The sequence below is a fragment of the Grus americana genome, chromosome 5 (assembly GCF_028858705.1).
Source record: "Grus americana isolate bGruAme1 chromosome 5, bGruAme1.mat, whole genome shotgun sequence".
NCBI lineage: Eukaryota > Metazoa > Chordata > Aves > Gruiformes > Gruidae > Grus > Grus americana.
Genome location: NC_072856.1, coordinates 13,328,317 through 13,352,942, shown reverse-complemented (window position 1 = coordinate 13,352,942; position 24,626 = coordinate 13,328,317). Strand labels below are relative to the sequence as shown.

Sequence of the window (24,626 nt, the reverse complement as noted above, 5' to 3'; positions counted from 1 at the left end):
GCCCCTAAATGTCTCTCTCTTAAGGTCCTACATTTATTTTTCTGCCACGTTCCTCCTCCCCTCTCCCATCCCATACATACACATAGCCCCTACACCTCAAGAAAATGAACAGGAGACATTACCTGGTATGGACTTGGTATCTAAGTCAGAACAGTTTGTTATAGTCCACAGTACTTACATGACAGCTTTGTGGTGGAGAGTTCACCTTATATCCTAGTGTTTATTTCCATTCTTAAACTACATTAAAATGTTTCAACAGACATCAGCAATTTTTCTCTGCACTAGGTCACACTCAACATTTCCTAATTTACTCTCAATTCTACTTATCATCCGCTTCATTGTAAACCTTACCTTTTTGCTGATGTGGAGGATTTGTTGCCCCCATTCTCTGTTTCAATTTCTGCACCAAGTTCTGTTACCATTGTTACTGGTAGAGCTTTCTTGTGCTTCACTGGTTTCATCCTGTTGCCATGTAGTAGCAGGGTTACTTGATTCTTCTTCCCTACTGCATTCCTTGCCAATGTCTAGATTATTATTCCATTCCTTCATTAACTCCCAGACACAGTCTCTGGACAACATGTGTTTCACCCTAGACATAACAGTAAATTTTATTAAAGTTTGACTTCAACAAATCTAGGAACCATTATTAAAAACATAACACCAGGGTAGCAGCCCTGTTTGTTTTAAGCCCTGCACTTTAATCCACAGTCAGATACAAAAAAAAAAAGAGAATATTTTCCAAATGCTGGTCAGCTCTTTTCAAGAGCAACCCTGCAAGCACTACTACTACTATTCTTGCTACAGTCAGGAGGGAAGCAGATGATCTTTTCCCCAGAACTCCTTCAACTATGGATCTCAAAATTTTGCAAAGCTATTTTAGATCTCTCTACAACAGCAACAAGAAAACCCAAAGAGTTAGAGAATGGCTCTGAGATTTACCACTGCCCCTGCTGCTCCCGGTTTCTGTATCAATTAGTGTTTCTTTACGTCACTGAGCAAGTGAATGTGCCCAGACACCACTCCCGTTTTACTCAGCCGAATCCGGAATGGGTAGTGCAACAATCTATGGGTCCAGAAGGAGCAATGTTCCTTAAACTGCTCAGGCTTCTGTCCTCTCAGCTCACACCGAATGATCTGAAATAATTTTGGTTTGACTCTCTTGGCCATTCAGTAAAGCTGGCAGTTATGTATCTGAAAGTTTGGAGAAAAAGGCAAGTGCATACTATATGCAAACTTTATACACAGCTGTGAAAACTAGAGTTGTCCTGTTACTGATTTTTAAGGGATACTATTTTACATTAATACTACCAATCTTCTGATGCTCTTAGACCAGTAACAGCAGAGATACTTTTTTCTAATATTAATTAATGATACAGAATTACTAGATAGTTTTTTTATCTGCACTGTACAGACTGGTAAAAACAACAGAAATATGATAATAATGGCTTTTTATGAGGTCACACAGTGGGTCCAACAGAGGAAAGAGGTCACAGATGAGACATTTTTTCGAGCTCTTTCCCCATCTTATTAGACTAGCAATTCTTATTTCAAGCTCCTATTTGTTTTCTTTTACATGAGGACTGGTACTTAGGAAGTATTTCCTTTGTTTGAAATAGATAGCTATGTGCATGTGTACCAAATGATCAAGACATAAACGCTCACATCCATTAGAAAGGTAAGTTTCAATTTTGCAAACCAACCTCATGTGTTGCAGATGCAGATTTACATCTCCAATTATGACAACTGTGGGCATAACTGATGACACACATTTTAACTACCTCTTTTGCATGAACAATTATGTAGTTAAGTATGTAGTGTGCAGTGAATTGCACCCACAAAAGCAGAGGCTGAGTTTAGGCCTTTTTAAAAGATCTAGGCCATACAGAGTGCCAGATAATTGTACACCACATAAAAGAGAAGAGGGAGTTTATTTCCTGACAGTTTTTAAGAAAACAGGACCATTTAAGTTAATTATCTGTGCTGGCTCATTTGAACACCTATTGGGTTTAATTCACCAACGCTTGGTGCCAACTGCGGGTAAAAGGATTGGAGGTTTGCTAATTGGCAGTCGATGTTGTTTCTGTTTCTTTTGTTTACACTTCAACTTTTTTCTGCTCAATTTTTAGGAAGCAAACTTTAGCAGGTTTCAAGACAAAAATGCAGAGATAACCAACTACTTGTGGAAAAGAAAATAAAGTATTTTCTCCAGGAACGCATCTAACACACAACACTTCAAGCCTGATGAGCACCTTTATTCTCAGTGGCACATACACCAATTTGAAAACACTGAGAAGGGGGACAGGTTGAAGTGATCAGTTTCCAGGAGATGTTCAAAGCATTAGTCCTGAGTATTTTAGATTTAGATTTTAGGGAACAAAAATTCAGTTACCGTATTGGGGAAAAAAAAGATTTTAGGTAACACCAGTAAACTGAAAGCAGGAAACAGAACTGTTAAATTCTTGATTCATTATCGGACATTCAGAATCAAATAAGCATTCCACTGAAACAATTAAAATATTGTAGAGGTAAACAGAAGAACCTTCAAATTAGGTATGATACGCAGTAGACGGAAGAACAAGATGTCTGGAAATACTAAAACCTCTTCTGATACCATGGGGAAAGTTGACAGAGCCAGAGAAAGCCTTGATGCATACAGAAAGGTTTTAGAGTTTAAAAACAAAACCAATGTAACCACAGACAAGGCAAAAAGGAGCAACTGTCTTGCCTGGTTTCTTGATTTTTCTATGTAGAAGAAAGCTAAAGATAATGCTTTTGATTTAGTTCAGAGAAATCTTAAGTACAACCATCAATTAAAAAAGGAGACTGGCCACAGAAATGGAAAATCTAAACATAAGGTGACTAGGATGGAATAAACTTACAAGGACAGTGATAAACCCACAAGTAATTACAGATAATATAAACAAAGGGGAACCTGCGTATCAGAAAAATATCATGGACTGCAACTGCTGTTTATTTTCTTGAGATATGACAGAAGAATGCATTATTTTGCTAGCAGCAAAAACATTGAAGTGGTTTCAAGCTCCATATTTTGTGCAGAGTGAAGGTGTATGTGTATTAAATGCACTTGTGCAGTACATATTTTAGCCCTTATTGTTCTTGTCAAATGCCTGCTCTACAGAATCACAGAAACTGATCCTCTCGCAAGCCATCCAACCCCAATGTCATCACTTCAGTCAAGGGAGGAAAAAGCAATGCCGTGCTCTCGCCCAGCACAAGCCTTTGCCTCTAGGCGAGTTCATGCTGTATATCGAGCCTGGGTCTCCTGCATCTTCAGCGAGTAGTCTGAACACTAGGCTGCCGCACAAAAAAGCTGTGCCTCTGCCAGTTACCAAAAGCAAGCCGTGATTTTTACTGCATTCTGTCAGGAAACTCCCTGGTTTGGCAGTAGCTCAGCTCCGAACTGCCCAGCGCTGCCAAGGGAGGGAGGTCTGGGTGCACGGAAAGAGCCAGCTCCAGAGAGCTGATAAAATTTAAGATGGGAAATTGAGAGGCTGCTTTGGTAAAGGAGGAGCTCTAAGCAGATTTCTTCTCAGAATCGTTAGGTGTCCTCAGGCATCTCGGTCCTTCATTGGATCAAATTTTTTAAGTCCTCACATAACTTTGGAAACATGTTTAAATGAGTTGCAGGACAGGAATGCACGTGTATGCTTTTTGGTGAACAGGGGCTGTAAGTCAGGCACAAGAGGATTTGGGCTTTAGGCATGCTGTACACATAAATTTTATATTTAGGGTCTTGCTTTTACTCTTCAGTCAAGCTCATTCATGTACCTGTAAACTTCACCAAAAAGCACAGCAATAATACAGAATTCTAATCCAGAGCTCACCTTCAATGGGCTCAAAAGCTCTTCCGAGAAAAACAAAAATCAGTAGAGGAGAGAAAAGAAGAAGGAAAAAAAACCTCACTACCTGAAAGGAAACACCACTTGCCATTAATATATAATATTTTAATAATATATACTATATAATAATATATAATAATATAATATTTAATAATATAATATTATGTACCAAATATAGAATATATAATATTACCTAATATATAATATTAGGTAGAAAAAATTGAATAGAGCATATTTTTTAAAATCTAGCTTAAAGTAATTGGAAATTACAGTATCAAACCAAGATAGGTATATCCATAAAAATATTTATTGCAAAATAAGATTTACCCTATATTTCATTAATATTACCCTCAGTGTATAAGTAATATACTCCTGCAGATTATGCAGAAACAACACGTAGTGGTAATACAATCTTTGCGTTTCTTAGAAACTTAAAAATATTCTGCTATCCTGCCATGTTTTTGCTCTTACTTTTGAGCAGATGTAAAAAGTTAGATGTGTCTGGAAAAGTTTTAACTGGTATAAAGATCAGAATAATCAAAACTAGTAACAGAACTGCATTAATTACTATTTCTGGTAAATAATTAATCATCAACCCTTTGCATAGCCCCTGGCCAAAACTATATATGGTCTCAAACTGACAACACAGAAACCTCCAGAGGTATCCACTCACTTCAATTGAGCTTGAGGTCATTTGTTTAGCTATAAGTACATGGCAACTTTTCAATTAAAATTTTTATTGTTAAAGTATTGTTCTGGAATATAAAATTGCTGCACCTATGTTCGAAACGCCAGTTTTAATCATACAGAATGACTTGTGACTTCATAAATTTTTGGTATAGATGGTAGGGATTTTCCTGGTGGGAGACTCTGGTGCCAAACGCATTTACTCCTATGCAGAAGCTCACGTGTCACGTGGCACCAAGGGGTTAATTTTTTTACTGCGGAATTCTCTACATGATAATGCACTTTCACGTTCCCCATCTGGCTATTGTAAAATCACAAAGGCTGTGAAGGCACAAGCATGAAGTAGAAACTGGTGTCCTGGTTTTCAATGGTACTGAGTTTCTGCAGCTCCCACTGAAGTAAGATGGGCGCCACAGGTGCGCAGTAGTTCTGAAAACCAGGCCAGATTCGGACATCTTAATGAGCATTTGTTAAAGAATTCTGCAGTGTCACTTTAAGTCCCTGTTTCTTCTCTTTATACCCCTCTAGAAACCTAAGGTTTTTACTGGAAATGGAAAAACATTTAACTACCACTTTGAACATTGCAATATGTAATACACATGAAAGCCATGAGCAGCACAGGGGAATGCAAATAAGACAACTGGGGCTTCAAATGCAACATGCAGATGGAAGGCAGAAAGTACAGAACAACAAGGGAGGCTCTCCTTCACAGTCTACCTACTGAAGCTGGGGAATTCTTTGCCACAAGGAAATTTTTTTATATATTTAAAGCATTTGGACAAATCAGTGGAAAAAAGTGAACTGAGCTTTATTACCACCACTCTTTTTTGGTTCAGAAAACCCTGAGCAACAAGTGACTGAAGGCTGGCATAATATTCCAGTACTGAATGCTTTTCCTGTTCTTATCCTCTAAGCATCTATCCTTGGCCGCCGACGATAATGTGAGAAAGACCTTTAACATTACCTTGTATGATCATTCTGGTGTTACTCGCTCCTTAGACAAAATGAATCATTTACATCCATGAAACAAAAATGTTATTAAATAAATAAATTGGAATTGTCAGTACTGGACGGAGATGGGGATGTATTTAGTAGTAAAAATGCTAAGCAGGTTCATCACTATTCAAGAAAACAGGCATGTTAGTTGAAACCATTTTTCAAGAAATTCAGCAGAACCACACCAGGACACTGGGCATCGCGCATGGAGAGTACTGAGCCTGTGGAGCAAATTCAACTACGTACCGTCCACGAGTAGAACAGCTGCACACCCAGTTCACACACAGCAGATCCAAAGCATCTAACGTTGGAGCTACCGCTCACAGGCAGATGGGTGCCAAAGTCTCCTTTAGAACTGGAGACGCAGCAACCCAAGCCTTAAAATGGCAGTGAAAGTCAGCCATGCTAATGTAGAGATCTTTAAAAGACCAAAATGCTTCTTTGCAACTCTACTGTAATAGAAAACACTGGCTGGTCACATACAGGAAAGGTTGAAGCATGAAGACAAGATCATTGTCTGAAGCACTGTCTCATCCAGAAAGTTTTCCCTTAAGGGAGCAGCTTAAAGCTGCTAGGAGTAGATCAGCTGGAGGAACAAGCGGATTCAGTGTATTTCCAGAGCTCCTTTCTGATGGTATTTATTTCTGACTGAATAATGTCTGCAGAAGCTGTCCAGAACAGACTCCAGAGCAAGCTCCCTGGCATGAGGGAATTCTGTCAGCAGTCTACGATGGCCAGCTCTCAACATTTAGAAACATTCAAACTTTCTGCATTGAAACTAATGCTCAAAGGTGTTGCACATTTACTGTGAAAGTGCAAATGGAAGGCAACTAACATGGGGTTGCATTTGTAGATGTTCTTAAATGAAGAAAAGCATTGTAAATTAAAATCTATTGTGCCTGAATTGTATAGTTTGGAGAGAAGGAATGGTTTACTATGAACTATAGGAAGGTTTTGTTAAATGCAATTATGTTATCATAAGGAATTGAATCTCAAACTTCATGAATATACACATGGTGAAAAGTTGAAAAAGCACACGGATGGTAGTTTTCCATCATATCCTCAGTTTCATGAAGCAAGGACAGTATGGCACTCATAGTATGGCAGGGCAGAACTGAATGAAAATGGTCTCATTTTTCAGGCCATTGCAGTGTTTTGCATTTGCTTGTGGCTGTTCTCACACACACAAGAATGCACTGAAACTTTGCAAAAAAGCTTCTTGTTCAGTACTACTCAATTAGCAGGAAAGAAAAAAGATGTATGCTAGTCCAGAACGGTTCTTTTGTAGATGAAGGTGAGAGGCAAAACCAGTGGTCCATTTTGAATAGAGCAAACTATTTATCCTCCCACATACCAGAATATTTTTCAATGATTCACAGGCATTTCTCTTTCTTTGTGGCATTGAAGCCAGTTAGGGAAGAAATTAGGGTTTGCTATCACCAGTGTTAGCTTTAAGTAGAAGATACATACATTCCCTCTGCTTTAATTTCAAGTACAAAATAGTGCAACTGTTTCATCAGACAGCTGAAAGTTCAGTATTCTCAGTGGCGTGGTCTGTAGCCCAGCCAGGAAGCTGGGAGCTCACCGGTTCCCTTTGCAGCACTGCAATTTGCTTGCCTTCACAACGGCCAGATTTCCCTGTAGCTCAATCTTCTGTTTTTAAATTTAAAAAAAACAGAACTTTTACCCATACCTCCATATTAAGTCAAAACATACGGGAAATCAGGTAAAGTTGTCTTGGGTAAGGAACACAGTGTAAAGCTTCTCCTAGTTAATGGGCTTATCAGAAGCCCACGGGATACAAGCAAAACATGTTAATGGATTTGGGAGCTTTGGATAAGGCCCCTACAAGTGTTCTGTTGCTTAGGTTGTGTTTTTTTAAATTTTCCACCCTACTGGGTTCCACTGAGGCGATACAGCATCTTTATGTACCAAATAAGTAAGAGGTAGGTCACAAGGTGAAGAAGTGATACCTCCTCAAAACTCACTGTTATCCACTGTTATCAAGTAATTCATTAGCTGTGATTTGGTGAGCAGGATCAACTTTCAGAAGTAGTCTCAACACTTGTTTTGCTAGGAAAAAAATCGCACAATTTGATACATCTCATTTCTGCTAACAACAATTCAACACATTTTCAACTGAGTGCTTTAATTCAGCAGAGAATATTTTACTTACAATGCTATGAAATTAGTTCATGATATCATTTATGTCAATTTATTTCTTAACATCAATTTTGCTTTTCAGAAAATGCATACTGCTTAAAAGCAAAAAAAAAAAAATATCAAAACTACTACAGTTGTGGAATTCATTGCAATACTGTCAGCATTTATTTTGTGAAAGCATTGTGTACTTAGCAGCCTCACTGTTTCCTAGAAGAGATTTTTTAAAGCCCAGGTCTCGCTTTCTTATTAGTTCAAAAAGCTTTTCTTCTAAGCTTGCTATAAAAGGTATAAGAAAATTAGGGTCAGTGAACAGATACCTACTATTTTTCGCCGGTGAGGAAAAACTATGTATTATGGGATCACTGCGAATTGAAAAAGTTCGCAGGACTGGGAAAGCTTCAGAAGGACTCTGCAGAAGTGACTCAAGTTCTGAAAAATGTGTCTCCGAGATTTAAAGCAAAAAGGTTATGAGGTTAAAAGGTGATTTAATCTTGGTTACTAGGTATCCACATAAGGAAGAGATAATTGATATTATATGGATTTTTAAAGTAGCAGCCAAAGGTTTAACAAGATACAACAACTGAAGGTAGAAGCTAGGAAAAACTAAACTGAAAATATAGTATTTTGCCATTCTGTAACTCATTCATCGAGATCACTTGGCTAACTGAAAGCTGACCTGTTGCCACCATGCGCAGTATCTCCACCACCGAAGTTGTTTGCTGCAAACACTTCATACTTACCTTTTCTTTTGTCCAAGTAAAATTTTCTATTAAACAATTCAACAATTCTGTCCTAGAAGCCACTACATTTCAGTAATAAGAATCATCATTAATTCTTGTCCCACTGTTTTTAGACCAGTGAGCTAAAACTCCACTGAGTTAACACCAATCACAAGAACTGAAACAACGGCAACAAGACAAAAGAAACCGGTCTCAGTTTAGGCATTTCAGTCCCAATCAGCTGTCTTTCTGAAAAATGGGGTTTGGATCAAACACAGGTCACTGACTCACTATAAGGATTACTAGATGTGTTTTATTCTGTAGCCTTATTTTATATAAGAAGCCAGTTTAGTCATACACAAGTGGTTGCTTGTGTCCCTAAAGTCAAGTGTACTGCTGTTCAAAATGTGATAAACTCAGTTCCAAATTCTCTCAATCTATGAAATATCTTCAATTCTCAGTCTAAGGTGCTATTCTTCATTGAATAGCAGTAAATTAAAGCAAATGTGATTCACAGAAAAACATAGAAATGTATAATATCTTTTTACTGCTACAAAAGATTTATTTTTCAGAACAAAAACATAAAGTGGAAAATACTATGGCAAAACAAAACATCATTTTTAATTTTTCACTTTTTGTTCTCGTATCAAGCTATACCTGCTATAGTTACGTAGTTTGAACATTGCCTTACCTGGCCTCATCTAAACTAAGGTATCAGTAGAAACAGGATAATAAAAAGGCAAAGGTAACATTTTTCTGACATTTATGATAAGGCATACCCATAAGCGTACATATTAAGAGTACAATAGGTTCATAAAAATATACCTTGGCTGCATTCTTACCCTGTATCTATTTCTTGTTATTTTGAGTAAAATATTTGAGTAAATGTGGTATCTGAATGCCTGTAAATCCAATTTGCTCTTTCTGTGTTATCTACTTCCTTTGTGCCAGTTGTATTCTTAATGATGTGGTAACAATAACAAAGTAATATATATGAAACTAAAACAAATGCATTCCTAAAAAAATTGTGTTAATATCAAACCCAGTGTTTAAACTGGCTTTGTATTTGGTTTCAGTGACTATTACTGTTTACCAACAGAAGTATTAACCAGAAACAGCAACTGTAAATGTTTATTAGAGAATATACTTTGAAAGTAAATATTGATCTGTGTCCTACTAATCACATAACAAATGAAAAGCTGCATCATGTGATCTGTGTTTTCAATCAAAACTAATAAAACCAGATTAAATTTCTAATAGATTTTACATCATACTATTCATGCACAACTGACATGCAAAAATAAATAGCAAATACTTTCAAGAAATTAAGACACCTATTTAGGGCCATTTAAAACAAAAAAGAAGCTAACTTCATCAAATAAATTATTTGCATCAAATTATGTTTTCAGTTCTACTCCCACAACACCGAAGTAGCTACTGAAAATGTAATTGGCACATCCTAGTGAAGGATGCCTGTCACTTTATATCAAAGTAAAATATTCTGGAGTTTCAGTCACATGGCTTTAATTTTTAATTTTAAGGTAAAACATAAAATTAATATTTTAGTGCATTTTCCCCTAAACTTTTAATCTCAAAATGTCTTCAACAAAAATTGCTGTTTTCTTTTATCCTCCAGTTCTCCTTCCCAATCTCCCTCAGGACTTAAATCCACATGGAACTCAATTTAAAGAACAGAAAATGGGAAGAACGCATTCATTTCAGGACACGATACCGTAAGTATTGGCTGGTGACAGTGCCCATTATTCCATTATGCACAGACAGGCCTAAATTCTCTCCAGACTAAGGCAGTGACAGACAACAGATAACTTCAGCTAAAGAAATCACGTTAAGCAGGTGAAAAGTATCACATGGAGCCTTGAAGATCTGTGAAGAAATTTTCTGTGCCTTTACCAAGGGGCAAAAAGTACCACATTTTCCTAATAGGTTCCTTATTGCTGCAATGCAGGAAGTAATTTATTAGGCATCCTCGACCTCTTTCGTTGCACAAAGGTTTTCGAGAACTATTGCAGGGCCAGAGTCTCTGAGCAGGCTTAGAAGAACCAGCAAGAAATCCAACAGCGTAGATTGCACAAGAAAAAGACGCCCCTGACCCTTTCCTGTCAGGGAGCAGCGTACGGGCCCTACTCACAGAGTGTGAACAGGCAGCAGGACTCTTGCCAGTCTACACTTCCAATGTGCTGACATACTTTTGTATTCTAATGGATTTTCTTTTTGTTGGTTACTATTGGGTACGCTTCTATTAGTATATGTTAAAACAGAAATGAAATGGAAAGTATGAAGTACGCCTCAGCTTAAGTTACATATAAAAATCCATCACGCTGGCATCGCCCCATTCTGCAGAAGCAACCCTGTGCATTAACATTCATGAAAACAGAGTTCATGAGTCACCTCAGGGCTTATGCTCCGCATATAGGTAGAGACTGAGCCCGTCGTGGCAATAATACCCTTGGTACCAAGATGGAGCATGCCATCCGCACTGCAAAAGGAGCTCTGGCAGCTAGCAAATTACCAGCGAGGCATTAGCTGTAGCCTGGAAGGGTCAAAGTTGAGACGGCAGCAATAATGGCTGTAACAGTATCTTTTAGCCCATTAATGGCGCACCAGGAGCACAAGCTTTTATTCAGGGTGGGAAGAAAAGTAATTTGCAACACCAGAATTAAAATCAGAACATGATCTTACGGCTTTTGTATTACTATTTTCAAATTAAGCAATAAAAAGGTATGTGAATTGTATTCTATTAATTCATACACAGTATTTTTCATTCTTGTGTAGTCAACACAACAAGGGGTGAATTAATGTTACTTTGTTCTGACACTGTTGTGATTACAAAATGCTAATTTTAAAAAATATTTATATTGCTAATTAAGGAAGAAGGTCAGAAGTTCTAAGCTCTGGCTGCAATCAACACAGTTCGCTGCTCTGAATTTTACAAGTTCTGAGCTGTGAATTGTGCTGATTGCAGGCACTGCTCTGGATTCTTATTAGCCAGTCAAACCATCCAATTTCTGCCAACCAGTTTATAATATATTCTATTGTATTATGTTGTGCAAATCCTACTACCGTGATGCAAACATTAATATCATGAAGTACAACAATAAAACTCATTCTGTATCAGCATACAAAGTACACATGGATTTTAGAAATAAAATAATAATAAAGGCACTAAAGCTATGAACACTTCATCATGCTGACATAAGAAGAAAAGTGAGCTAACTGTATAGAAAAGAAACTGAGGAACCAAACCAAAGAAAATCCAGAAAAGAGGAGATTATGAAACTGTGTGCCTGTGCCTGCATGCTCATGTACAAAGTCTTCAGTTATAAAAGAACTCAGCTCAAGTAAAACAATCACAGGACAGAAACAACAACAAATGAAATGGCAAGTGACAATGTTCTAAAACATTGGCATTAAAGCATCACCTGGGGGCAACTGAGAGAAGAAAAAGACTGAAAGTGGGAGAAAAAACACATGCAAATACATTATGACAGAAAAAAAAATCCCTACATAAAATGTGACACTTTAGTTGCAGCATATTAATGGTAATTTATGTACTTTGCTACGATTTATGTTTAATTACTGGGGTACCTTTTTATATTATTTAGTATAGGCAGATAAGATTTTTCAGAGAAGACATTATTTTGTAACCAAGACAAATGTTATAAATGATGAAAGACTTCAATAAAAATACGCATGTACTCTTACAAATGTAAAATTTCATTTCTTCCTCTAACACCACCACACTAATAAACTTCCAAAGGACACAGATGACCTGTACAGGGAGACCTGGCAGCCCTCGAACATCTCAGTTATGAAGCTACCACAGGCAGAGGTGGAGAAGAAAAGCCCTTACCTTGGTTGCGCGGCTGGTGCAATCCATTTGAGGTTTTGACCAAAATTCTGTAAATCAATAACTTTTCATATATAGACCCAGCCAACATATGAAAAAGAGAGGCCTAAACTCTCAGTTTAGTTTTACAGTGTTACACTAATTTTCTGTTATTTCAGGATTATACAGAATATTGAAGTGGCATAAATCAAATACTCAATTTTTAACACCGAACTGTATCTTTTGCTTTATTTTGCATAGAAATTTGTCATGTTTACATAGAAGCAATTGTAAGAGTTCAGTCTTGTAAAGGTTTAGCACACAGGTTTATTTTTTATTTCAGTGCAAAATTGTAAGTACTTGTATTATAAATGGGTCTGTACATTTTATATTACTTTTACAAGCTACTTACAGCATGTACATAATGACACCTATGCTCCAAATGTCACACTGTTGGCTGTAGTCATAGGCACTGATAACTTCAGGGGCTGCCAACCAAGCAGAAAAAATAGTATTAATAATACAAAAAAAAACTTTTAAATGCTTAAACACAAAGCATGAAGAATGTGCTGATGTGGTATAATTTATTCCCATATGTAAAGAGGAACCAACAGCAGATGTTTAAATGAATAATGTACAGACCTTAACAATTCATGCTGATGTGTCCTCACTTTTATCATTTAGCTGTTAAGGGGGTGGTGACATCGTAACATTAGCTGTGTGATTAAACTTAGTATTCTTTTCCCCACAATAAGTTATTAAAGCGGTATTCATAACACACTCACTTTAAGTACTGCAAGACACCATATGAACTTTTATTTTTCTCAAAGATATGTGTAGTACATAAGAACACAGGGTTTTTGCAAAACACAAGAGCCCCTCTTTGCACATATTAGCTTGACTACATCATATGATGAGCAAAATCATGCCAAAATACTCTGAAATAAAAATTTTCAAATCTATTTACTTATATCCTAGATTAAAATTTCACTAATTATAATCTATTCACTAATCATTTTATATTATTTCAGTCACATATCAAAAAGATGCTGCTTTGGGGCCATCTTAGCGATATTTTATCTACTATATCGTGGGAGACGTGGTTGTGAACACAGCAAAATCTACGGTCTTCACTTCCAGAATCAATGGAGATGATACACTTCGCCCCGTTAAGGAACAGAAGATAAAAACCTTCATGCAATAGAAGAGGAGATTGACAGGGAGTATTTTATTTGATGTTGTCCCACCAAAGCAAAAAGCTTTAATCTCATGTTCTTATGTTTTAGGTAGGTACCAAGCTTCAGATACCTAATGATTATGTCAAGGGACTTAAAATGGTTAACTTATGGTTTGCTAATACCACAACTGGTAAAACAAGACTTTGAAGAAAATTCTTACCAAAATATTGCCAAACTGGCCAAAACCTACAGTATCGTCTCATTTTTAATTGACTGTTTTGAGAACATTTTAAACCAGCACTAATTCATGCTATTAACATCCTGGGAAAACTTAAAAACTTAAATAAGTTTATATCCTTACATACATATTATACAGAAAATAAAATGACTGAATCAGGAAATTGTTATTACTTTTTTTTTTTTTTTAATTAATAAACCAGTCTGGTTAAATTGTGAATTTCCACAAGTCTCACGTGCAAGAAGGGGGCATAGAAAAGATGGAAATACGAACAAAAGGAAAACATGAGCATAGCTGGGGGAAAATCAGAAAGGAAAAATTAGGAGCAACTAACAAGGGATGTAACTAGAAATGAAATAGTATATAAGTGCGGGAGTAGTAAGAAGACAATGAATAAAGAGGCAGGTATTGTATTCAACCAAGAATGCAATTGATAGATGATGCTCAGAAGGCAAATGCATTTAATGTCGTCTTACATCAATCTTAACCAAAATGTCAAGTGCAAGCAGTGGATAGCACAATCAATATCAATGACAAAGGGGCAAGACCTCAGTTTTTTTACAGAGAAGCAAAAGGTTAGCAAGTACTTAGGTTGGAAATTTTAAAATCAGCCACAACCGATAAAATTCATTCTAGAGTACTTTAAAAACTGACAAGACTTTTTCAGAGCTATTAGTGGTTCAAGAACTATTAGTGGAAGGCAGGTAAAATACTTGAAAATTGAAAAAGGCAATCATGGTATCTATCTGTAAGAGGGTGGAAAAGCTGGCATCAAAGAATTACAGATGCGTCCCATTAATTTTAATTCCCAGGAAAATACTGGAAATAATAAGCACCTAGAAGAAAACAAAGAGGTAAGTAACAGCCATTATGCACCTGTCAGGAACAAATCTCCATGTAGCACAGGTTGACAGGCTTCGGGGTTAGAGGAGGAACACTAAATATCACATATCTCTGCTTTAGTAAGGCTTTTGATACTCTTTCATGTAACTTTTTTCATAATACTGTCTACATTAAAATATCACAGGAACAAAGTACACATGCTTGTAAAAAAACACTTCTCAGAAAGTAGTTGTAACATGTGCATTGTCAAAGTGGAAGGCAGTGTCAAGGGATGTTTTGTAGGTGTCTGTCCTAGGCATGATACCATTATAATTGATGACCTGGATGATCCAAGACAGAACGCGCTTATTAACTCTGAAGCCAGGAATGACTGTAAGTATATTGAAAGATGAGCTCAGAATGCAAACACAAGGGGAGGAGCTGGTCAGGCAGCAGCTCAAGGACCACTGTGAATCACAAGCCGAACACGCGTTCACAGTTCCAGTGTTACCAGACAATGCCTCTGCAAGGCAGGGTTAGCGTAAAACAGCCGCAAAACCTCGTTGTGCACACCTGCCCTTTCTGAGAGGCCAAGGCCGAGGCTCCTACCCTTGTCTGGGTTAGAAGCCTATTTAAATATGCCAGGTGAAAAACAGGCCAATGGCCTAATTCCCAGCACTTACCTTTTATGTTCTTCTGTGTTCTTTTACGTGGACTTGAGAGTCCGGAAATACATTACAAAAAGACAGTCATCACCTGTGCTTTATACCCAAGCCTAAGGTCTGCAGTACATACAAAACAGTCCTTCCTCGCAGCCCGGCGCTGGTGAGGCTTCAACTAGATACTGTGCTCAGTTTGGGGTACTCCGATTTTAATGTAATAGGTACCAAATGGAGCACGGCGAGTCAATCACAAAGATCGGAAATGCAGGACAGGACTGGGAAAATGCATCTTGTTTAGTCTAAAGAACAAGGGAGAAGTGCGGTATCAGATTGTTGACAATAGGAAGGTGGCTGCCTGTTCTTCACATCTATGACGGATAGGGCAAGAAATAATAGTCTGAAAATAGGAAGCGCAGTCCCACCCTTTTCCTTAGCCCCACACATAGGTTCCCATCACCTCCCTTAGGTCAGCGTTAGCAATTATGTGGCTGCAGGTGAGTTAACGGAAAATTTATAATGAAAAAAGTGATTAGATCATGGCCTGTAGGTATAAGTTTAAGCTGATTGTCAAACTGAAGGTTCAGGGCAGACGGGAGGAAAAATTTCTAGGAGGATAATGAAGCATCGGAATAGAGTGCCTGGGAAGATTACAGAGTCTCCATTACTGGAGGTCTTTACACTTTACACAAATATTCATCAGAAATGACTTAAGTGTAGCTGCTGCTTTTTTTGAACAGAGAAATAAATCAAATTACTTGAGGTCCCTTCCAGTGTTGAGAGACTACGTTTCTGTCATGATTAGTAAATTGGAAAGTAATTTCATCCCAGACAACCCCCTCATTTAAAGAAGTATTTAATACTACTAGTGTTTCATCAATCAGAATGTCAGAAGGACTAATTATCTTCCTCCAAAAAGGATTTCTTTTTTGCTTCAGCCTGTTATGAGCAAGCTGTGAAATGCATTGCTGGTATATACCGTTGAGAAAAAGAAATTCACAAAATTAAAAAATTAATGCTATATTGAATAATGAAATGAAGTATATTATAGGATGCAGTAGAAGTCAGAAAGGGGTACAAATCTTTATATTATGGAATGCAAAGCATTCATTGCCTGAATAGCCAAAGGAAAAAACCTGAAAAACATGCCCTTTGGACAGGCTACATCATAATTACCTGCTTTCGTGTTTTGTTTTGTTTTTCAACTTCCCTTTCAACATCAAATAATAATCAGTGTCATATATTGGAAAAGACACATTGTTTGGATGGAAATTTTCTAAGAAAAAAAAAGGTTTAGAATTTGGTCCCATTGTTTAGCTGGAGATTCCTAAAAGTTTCTGCAGCACATCAGAAGTTACAAATAAGCTTAATGTCACCAGAGAGGGGTACTGTGATCCAGATAGCCCTCTGGCTTCAAAAACACCCAGCAACAGAAAAAGCTGCCCTTGTAACAACAAAATACGTTACTTGCACTGAACTTAACAATAACGTGAGGTAGACTGAGGCAGTTTGAAGACAACAATGTGTAAAATGGAAATGCAAAGTGAGTGTTGTCTGTGTAGAGCGCACGATAAAGCTCGTGCAAAAATAAGAAGAAATTAGTTCTGCATATCATCTAAGAGATTATAATGCGTACCTTATGGACTAGGGGAGCAGGCAGGAAAAAAAAACCAACCCAACAAATGAAAAGAACCTAACACAAACAGCAGAAAAGAAGTGCCTGACAATGAACAGTACAGCATAATCAAAGAATATCATCAGACAAGAACCTGGACTCCTCTACAGCAACATCTAAGATCCGATCAAAATCTTGCCTAACTGCTGCCTTCCTTTGTTGTAGTAGACATAATTTCATGCAGCCTATAGGTATTGATTATGAAGTCACTCCCTGCGTGACACAGCATGTTACTGCTTGCACTGAAGAGGTATAATCAGCTGGAATAGCTGTTTGTCCTCACTGTAGGGACCTGCTTGCTGATCTGCTTGAGGAACTGGATAGTGAGTGGAGTGAGAGCACTCCCTCCATCAGCTGACCCGAGTGGTGATTGCAGTCCTCAGCTGGTGTGCAATCGTTGTGCCTCTTTTCCTATGAGTAGTTGAGAAGTATGGAGTTCTTCCATGTCTTACCCAGAAGGCAGTTTGAAAAGAGTTAGTTACCTTGCGTTAAAACCAGCTCTTTGAATCTCTGATTACCTCTGGCCGCCAACTGTACATTTGCAAAAATCACATGCATTTGATTTCAGATTCTTTGGTCAGTAATGTCTCCTGTCACCTTTGTCCAGGTTTTAAGTATCCAAGAACCTTCCAAGGGAGGCTTAAAGGGTGGCACAAGCTTAAATACTGTTCGAGTTCTTAACTAATGAAGAATTTCAAAGGTTTCAAACTTCCAGAATAGCAAAAGAAAGAACGAACTTGTGTAGGCAAACATATCTCAGAGCTGATTTGTAATAAATAATTGCTTGTTTTCTTCAGAGCCCCATTTTATGTCCACTCCAGTTTACTGAACCTGTAAAGGCAGACAATAAAGCCCATGACTCTTAAAGAAACCTTACCACAAAAAGCACCACTCGGCACCTTTCCCTGAAAAGGCGAAGTAAAGAACCTTTGCAGCTGTTCTGCTTGCCTACCAGAAATATATGCCTCAAAAGACCTATGAAGGCTGACTGAATAACAGCACAATGAAATAAAATTATTTTCCAAGAGATCTTAGGTCATTGCTAATGTTGTTTGATAGAGGTAGCATCCAGACTACAATGGTGGTTCCATACCCTTTCAACAAAAGCTACAAATAGCTGAAGAGATTATATTCTTCTGTAGGACAAAATCTGAGGTTGCAAGGCATGTACATTGGCTTCCTTTCCTTAGAGTAGAAATCAAAAAAAGGAGAATGAATCCTAAGTGAAATTCAGAATAAACAAATTTGAAGTAAAACTTGCATATCACTCTGTGTGTAGGCAACAGTGAAAGATAATTCTGCCAAACAAGCCCAGACCCATTTCACAAAATAAGTTGAGGGAAAGGAGAAAAAAAAAAAAAAACAATCTATGCAGCTATTGGATCAAGGATGGTTCTATCTTTCCTTTCAGAAAAAACTTAGAAATTCAGAAGATGTGCAGTTCCTGGCTGGAGGTACAAGTCCTCTGTGGAACCTGGCTGCCATCAGCAGAGAAAGAGTTGAGAGAGCTGACCCTTGCAGATCTCACAGCCAGTCTACATATTTTTAGCAAGAAGTGTTGACATTTCAGATGAATAAAGACTATAAGGGGTCACTCCAACTAGAAACTGAAAGGCATGTAGAGCAGAGTGCATATGGACAAGCATTTGAAGAAGCCACATAAATCCACTTCCCCCCCCCCCCCCCCGCCATTTATCTAACAAGTAGTAAGCATGTTTAAAACACCAGCAGTATCAGGATTTTGCCAGCTGCCTTGCCCTGATACCTATCGATACCTGTTCCAACCTGTCCCCTCCTGATCCTCAGAAGACCTGATCTCTGACAGACCGCAGAGACAGACAGTGTGAGCAGTGTGCCAAGGATCCAACAGTTGCACCACACTGTGAACAAACACAGTGTTAATCTGTGGAATTCGCTGCTTCGTAGAAGCTATAACTTAGTAAAATGGACACATCAGAAATAGGTACCTTGAACACTAACGTTTATATAATGCAAAACACATATGAAATGTAAATTCTTCTAATGATGGACAATTTATTCCACAGCAGCTGCATAAAATCTGATCAGCCCCGCTAACAAGTTGTTATCAGTTATAGCTGCACCTTTCTCTGAAGCTGATGTTTTGGGTCTCAGAGACAATTGTATGAGATTAGAAATATAGGCAGTTTAAGGTAGTACGACAATCCCTGTGAGAAAAGAAAAGCAGAAAAAGAAGGGGCTTAGACATTCTATGACTCTTTGATCTGGAAGGAACCCAGCGAATTGTAGCTCTTAAAAAGACCAAAGAACTGGACTTACCTGTGTTTATAGAAGTCCCACAGGTAGAGTACAACATCAGCTCCAACATTCAACCAAAAGGTGACAGCTAGAAAATCTTAACTAAAACCAGAGTGTTACTTTTGCTTTGGTTTAAGATGAACCAAATGAATTTTATTCTAGACAGAAGTCAAGTGAGCAAATTGAGAGAGAGAGAATACACTCATACTTAGACACTATAACTTTTTTCTCTTGTCCTGTTATAATTCTGGAATTCACTGGAACAGACATTTGTGTGTCCACCCTCTCTCAACACTCAAAAAAATCTTTACAGTGGGCAAAGTTTTAATTAGAAAGCTGGAGGTTTTTGGGTTTTGTTGGTTGGGTTTTTTAAACATAGCTGCTCCTTGTTATTTTACCAGTGTCTATAAGTGAAAACTACTTCCCCAAGTTTACATTAGTTAACGCATTAGGAAGGAATAAGATTATTGCATTCTGTTTCCTCACCCCTTTAAGCACCAGTATTTGAGACTAGTGAAGTGAAATGGGGCCAAATTATGGTTGCCTCTAGAAGTTCCCTGTAAGGAGACAAAACTGAAAGTCTATGTCTTTCAAATAATTGTCATGCCATATGCAGCACAATATCAAAGCCACGGAACTAAGAAAAGTTTACCTGAAGTATTAGAGTCATGCTGTACATCATGATGAGATAAGTGAGGTTTGGTCACAAATTTAGTATTTCTGCATTCCAGGATATTACAGTTCAGCCACTGTACCTTTTCTGTTAACAGGGGGAAAAATGGTGCGTGTTGGGACGGAGGGTAGCAGATCCTATTTTCTAGTACGCCCTTGTAGGCATTTTGGGTGTCCTGGAATAGGCTGTGATTACCTAAACTCACTTCCTCCTTCCCTTTCCTGTCCCATGTGACAAAACCATGAGGAGCCCTGATATTCAAAATCAAATATAATTAAAACAAACAAACAAACAAAAAATCACTCACATTATCTTCCATACAGGTATAATAATCCATCTACCCACAAAGAGCAAACTGGAACCTTGATTGTTTCCTTTCGGAGAGTGATCTTTCCTTATAAAAAAATTACTTAAACTCTTTTTTTGCTGCAAAAACTGGAAGCAATCGGGGCCCATCCCTTGGACTTTGACTTCATCCCTCATGTGGGAAAGCATTTCAAAGGGTGTAAAGAAATGCTAATTTTATTTCTTTTAATAGATAGGATTTTATCTTGATAGCAAAGACTTTTTCAGGTGCAATATTTAAGTAGATAAGCCAATTTCTTCAGTATATTTTTACAGTTTTTTTCCTCAAAGTCTATGAGACAGTACATATACCTGAAGTTGTCGGTAGCTCTGAGTTTGGGAAGAAATGTCCTGATACCTACAGGTGGCTTGAAACTGAAGGTCTATCTATACTTATAAGCAAAATTTCATCTAAACTCCATGGCAGTATGCACCTGTGCCATATACTAGTGTTTCGTACAGAAGAACCTCTGTTCTTTCACCATGAGGAATCCGTCTGAATTTCTCCCGTAATTCTCCCTGCATGCCCTGCCCAAAACCAGAAAATCATAAAGATTGAGGAAGACTATTTCTCACAGCCAAAACCAGGAGCCTCACCTCTGAAGCAGATAAACGTTGGTTCTTAGCTGTTTATCTATTTCATGCTGTATGATGGGCCTCTCCTTTCCTGTCGCTGCTTTTATTGTTGCTAGCCATACCAGCTTCAGGGTTTGCTTCCTTGTTTTCAGCTTCTTCCAATAAAGTTATTCAGGAGAATAACTTCAAAATGAGGAGAACAAGGGAAATGAGGTAATATCTTTTCTCATTCAGGGGACAGAGGCCAGGAAAAACGTTTGCACCTTGAAGGGGAGATGATAGAGTGTGATACTTGCTGTTCCAAATGGATATATAAAGCAAAGTCATGAAACAAGAATAGCTGGACATGATGATTTCTACTGATGGAAGTGGTGAACTAACTACAAGGATGGAAAGCCTGTTGACAAACTAGATTTATATTAATGTCTTACCTACATCCAGGATCTGCAGGAAGAAAGGTACAAACTGCCTGAAACTGAAGAATATAGGAAAATCCAAAATTATGCTTCTTAAAATGAGTATAGTATTATATAAAAATACAGGGGATCTAAGAAACATAGCAAACAGAGTTCTGTACCCTTGATTTCTTCCACCAGAAATTACTGAGTTGTCCACACTTTTCAGTGTCTGAAACACTTCTCAACATGGACTTTTCGACCCAAGATAGTACAGTCATGATCCAATAATTCAGTTCTACAAGGTTATTTTCGAAGATGCCTGCTTTTTCACAGTAAGTACTACTAAAACAGCAAATCATCAGTGACAGATAATTAGCATATGATTTATTAAGCAAAGACTATTTTTTTCCATAAAAAGATGTAAGCATATGGCACATTGTGTTTAGGTAATAAATATTTATTAATATCAAAAGAATTCTATAATATCTTTGTATTTCAATCAAGGGCACAGTCTAAATAGTCTTTTTTCCTAAATTACTAACAGATTCACATTAAGTTGAAAATATTCCTAATTTAAAAATTAATTACATCTTACAGCACCTGCTGGCTTCCTATAACTAATGGCTTGGAACTATGTTAATGTAGATGAACAAGGTATGGTTACTTTAAGGATTTTTTTTTTTAATTGACCTAGAAATATGCTTATTATTTAAAAAAAAAAAAAAAGCGCCTTTTTCAGCAGTGGCACTTAGCTTCCAAAATGATTTTTTTTTCCCTAATAACACCATTTAGTAGCTCATTTCAAAAGCTGCTAATATGTATCAAAGTCAGGTCTCCTAGTAATACCTGGATATTAAAACCAGTTCTTGAAGCAGAACTGCTACAATTGTCATCTTACCTTTATGTTTAATTTCATTTCATTTGCTTCATCGATGTCACTGCTTTTAACTAAAATGTTTTCCAGTTTTAGATCTCTGTGAACAATATCTGCCGAGAGAGTAAGAAATAAAATGTTATCAGTTGCAGTGAAGATATTCTGACAGAAATGTTTTAAATTCTTTCGACTGGGTAATTTCTTTGAGCAATTCCAGTGCATTTTACTCTGAACTACTGGAAGCCTAACTAAAAGTATCTTTCCCGTTTTATCAAGGAAGTCATACAAGTATTTCAATTTTTCAAATCTCGTTCCCCCCCCCCCCGCCAATCCTGTAATAAAGGAAAAAGTTCATTTTGGTTCCGTGTTTAATATCAGTAGATCACCTGACATCATCTAACAAAAAAGTAGGGTTTATATTGTATAATTATCAAATTTGCACATATTTTTATACCTGGAGCTCATTTCCATATCCAAAACCAGCGGGTGTTTTTGCTCTTTCAATGAGTACACAGAAGAAACAAGGCTTGAAACAAGGCACCATTCCATAACCCTATATATATGGAAAAAAGGGTAAATGAAGGATTCCTAGAAGCAGTATGCTGTAATAGAGCAAAGAATAATTTCTGTGTAAAAAACTCCAGAAGCATTCACAATCCTACACTATCTGCCAGTTCTAAATTTTTGCCTGGATAGGTTAACTCTGTTGTGGACTGTGCAGAATTGTAATGCTGCTGTGTGGTGGATGGAAATGCTGATGGTTACTGAATCCTAAATGCAACACATACTGTTAAGTAGTATCAGAAACAATCCACTTCTGCTTTTTTACCTCCTGTAATAGACCATAGACTTAACAACTAAACTAAGTCAATGCTATAATGCAAAGCAGTTACAAGTTAAGAAGTAATAGTACATGTTATTATCCGTAGCTGGTACAGAAAGAGAAATAAAAGAAAAAGGGTAGCAGTTATTGCATCTGCAAGAAAAAGAAAGTTCTAAAAAGAATTCATGTAGTATATTTTACTTTTTCTTTACCAGACTATCTTTACGCTCTTCACTGGCAAGTGCGTGAGCCACACTGCCCAGGTCACAGAAGGCAGGGACTGGGAGAATGCAGAACCGCCCACTGTAGGAGAAGATCAGGTTTGAGAATATCTAAGGAACCTGAAGGTGCACAAGTCCATAGGACCTGATGAGATGCATCCATGGGTCCCAAGGGAACTGGCGGATGAAGTGGCCAGGCCGCTCTCCATCATATTTGAGAAGTCCTGGCAGTCCGGCAAAGTTCCCACCGACTGGAAGAGGGGGAACATAACCCCCATTTTTAAGAAGGGTAAAAAGGAAGACCCAGGGAACTACAGGCCGGTCAGTCTCACCTCCGTGCCTGGCAAGATCATGGAGCAGACCCACCTGGAGACTATGCTCAGGCACATGGAAAACAAGGAGGTGACTGGTGACAGCCAACACGGCTTCACTAGGGGCAAATTGTGCCTGACAAACTTGGTGGCCTTCTACAATGGGGTTACAGCATTGGTGGACAAGGGAAGGGCAACTGACGTCATCTACCTGGACTTGTGCAAGGCATTTGACACTGTCCCACACGACATCCTTGTCTCTAAATTGGAGAGACATGGATTCAATGGATGGACCACTCGGTGGATACGGAGTTGGCTGGATGTCCAAGTGGAGAACAGTGACGAGTGGTGTTCCTCAGGGGTCTGTACTGGGACCGGCACTGTTCAACATCTTTGTCAGTGACATGGACAATGGGATCGAGTGCACCCTCAGCAAGTTTGCCGACAACACCAAGCCGTGTGGTGCAGTTGACATGCTGGAGGGAAGGGATGCCATCCAGAGGGACCTTGGCAGGCTGGAGAGGTGGGCCCGTTCGAACAGCATGAAGTTCAACAAGGCCAAGTGCAAGGTCCTGCACATGTGTCGGCGCAATCCCAATCACAACTATAGGCTGGACAGAGAATGGATTGAAAGCAGCCCTGAGGAGAAGGACTTGGGGGTATTGATTGATAAAAAGCTCAACATGAGCCGGCAGTGTGCGCTTGCAGCCCAGAAAGCCAACCGTGTCCTGGGCTGCATCAAAAGAAGTGTGACCAGCAGGTCAAGGGAGGTGATCCTGCCCCTCTACTCCGCTCTGGTGAGACCCCACCTGGAGTACCACATCCAGCTCTGCGGGCCCCAGTACAGGAGAGACATGGAGCTGTTGGAGCAAGTCCAGAGGAGGCCACGAAGCTGATCGGAGGGCTGGAGCACCTCTCCTATGAGGACAGGCTGAGAGAGTTGGGATTGTTCAGCCTGGAGAAGAGAAGGCTCCGGGGAGATCTAATTGGGGCTTACCAGTACCTGAAGGGGCCTACAGGAAAGATGCTGAGGGACTGTTTATCAGGGAATGTAGTGACAGGACAAGGGGTAATGGGTTTAAGCTGAAGGAGGGTCGATTTAGATTAGGTGTTAGAAAGAAATTCTTTACTGTGAGGGTGGTGAGGCACTGGAACAGGTTGCCCGGAGAGGTTGTGGAGGCCCCATCCCCGGAAGTGTTCAAGGCCAGGCTGGATGAGGCTTTGGGCAACGTGGTCTAGTGGAAGGTGTCCCTGCCCGTGGCAGGGGGGTTGGAACTAGATGAT

The 24,626-nt window shown here is 38.5% G+C and overlaps 1 long non-coding RNA gene across 3 annotated transcripts in view; it reads right to left on the bottom strand.

Moving 5' to 3' along the window:
- Positions 1-24,626, bottom strand: part of LOC129206862 (uncharacterized) — a 54,622-nt gene that overhangs the window by 4,411 nt on the left and 25,585 nt on the right. For 2 of the 3 annotated variants that reach the window (XR_008577301.1, XR_008577300.1), the window contains exons 2-6: positions 22,012-22,100; positions 21,147-21,190; positions 18,620-20,978; positions 12,685-12,760; positions 352-589 (exon numbers count right to left, since the gene is read on the bottom strand). This is a non-coding gene — a long non-coding RNA (uncharacterized LOC129206862). Of the gene's footprint in view, positions 1-351; positions 590-3,845; positions 3,928-12,684; positions 12,761-18,619; positions 20,979-21,146; positions 21,191-22,011; positions 22,101-24,626 lie in introns of all 3 variants that reach the window. The other variant, XR_008577302.1, reaches the window with a different exon arrangement.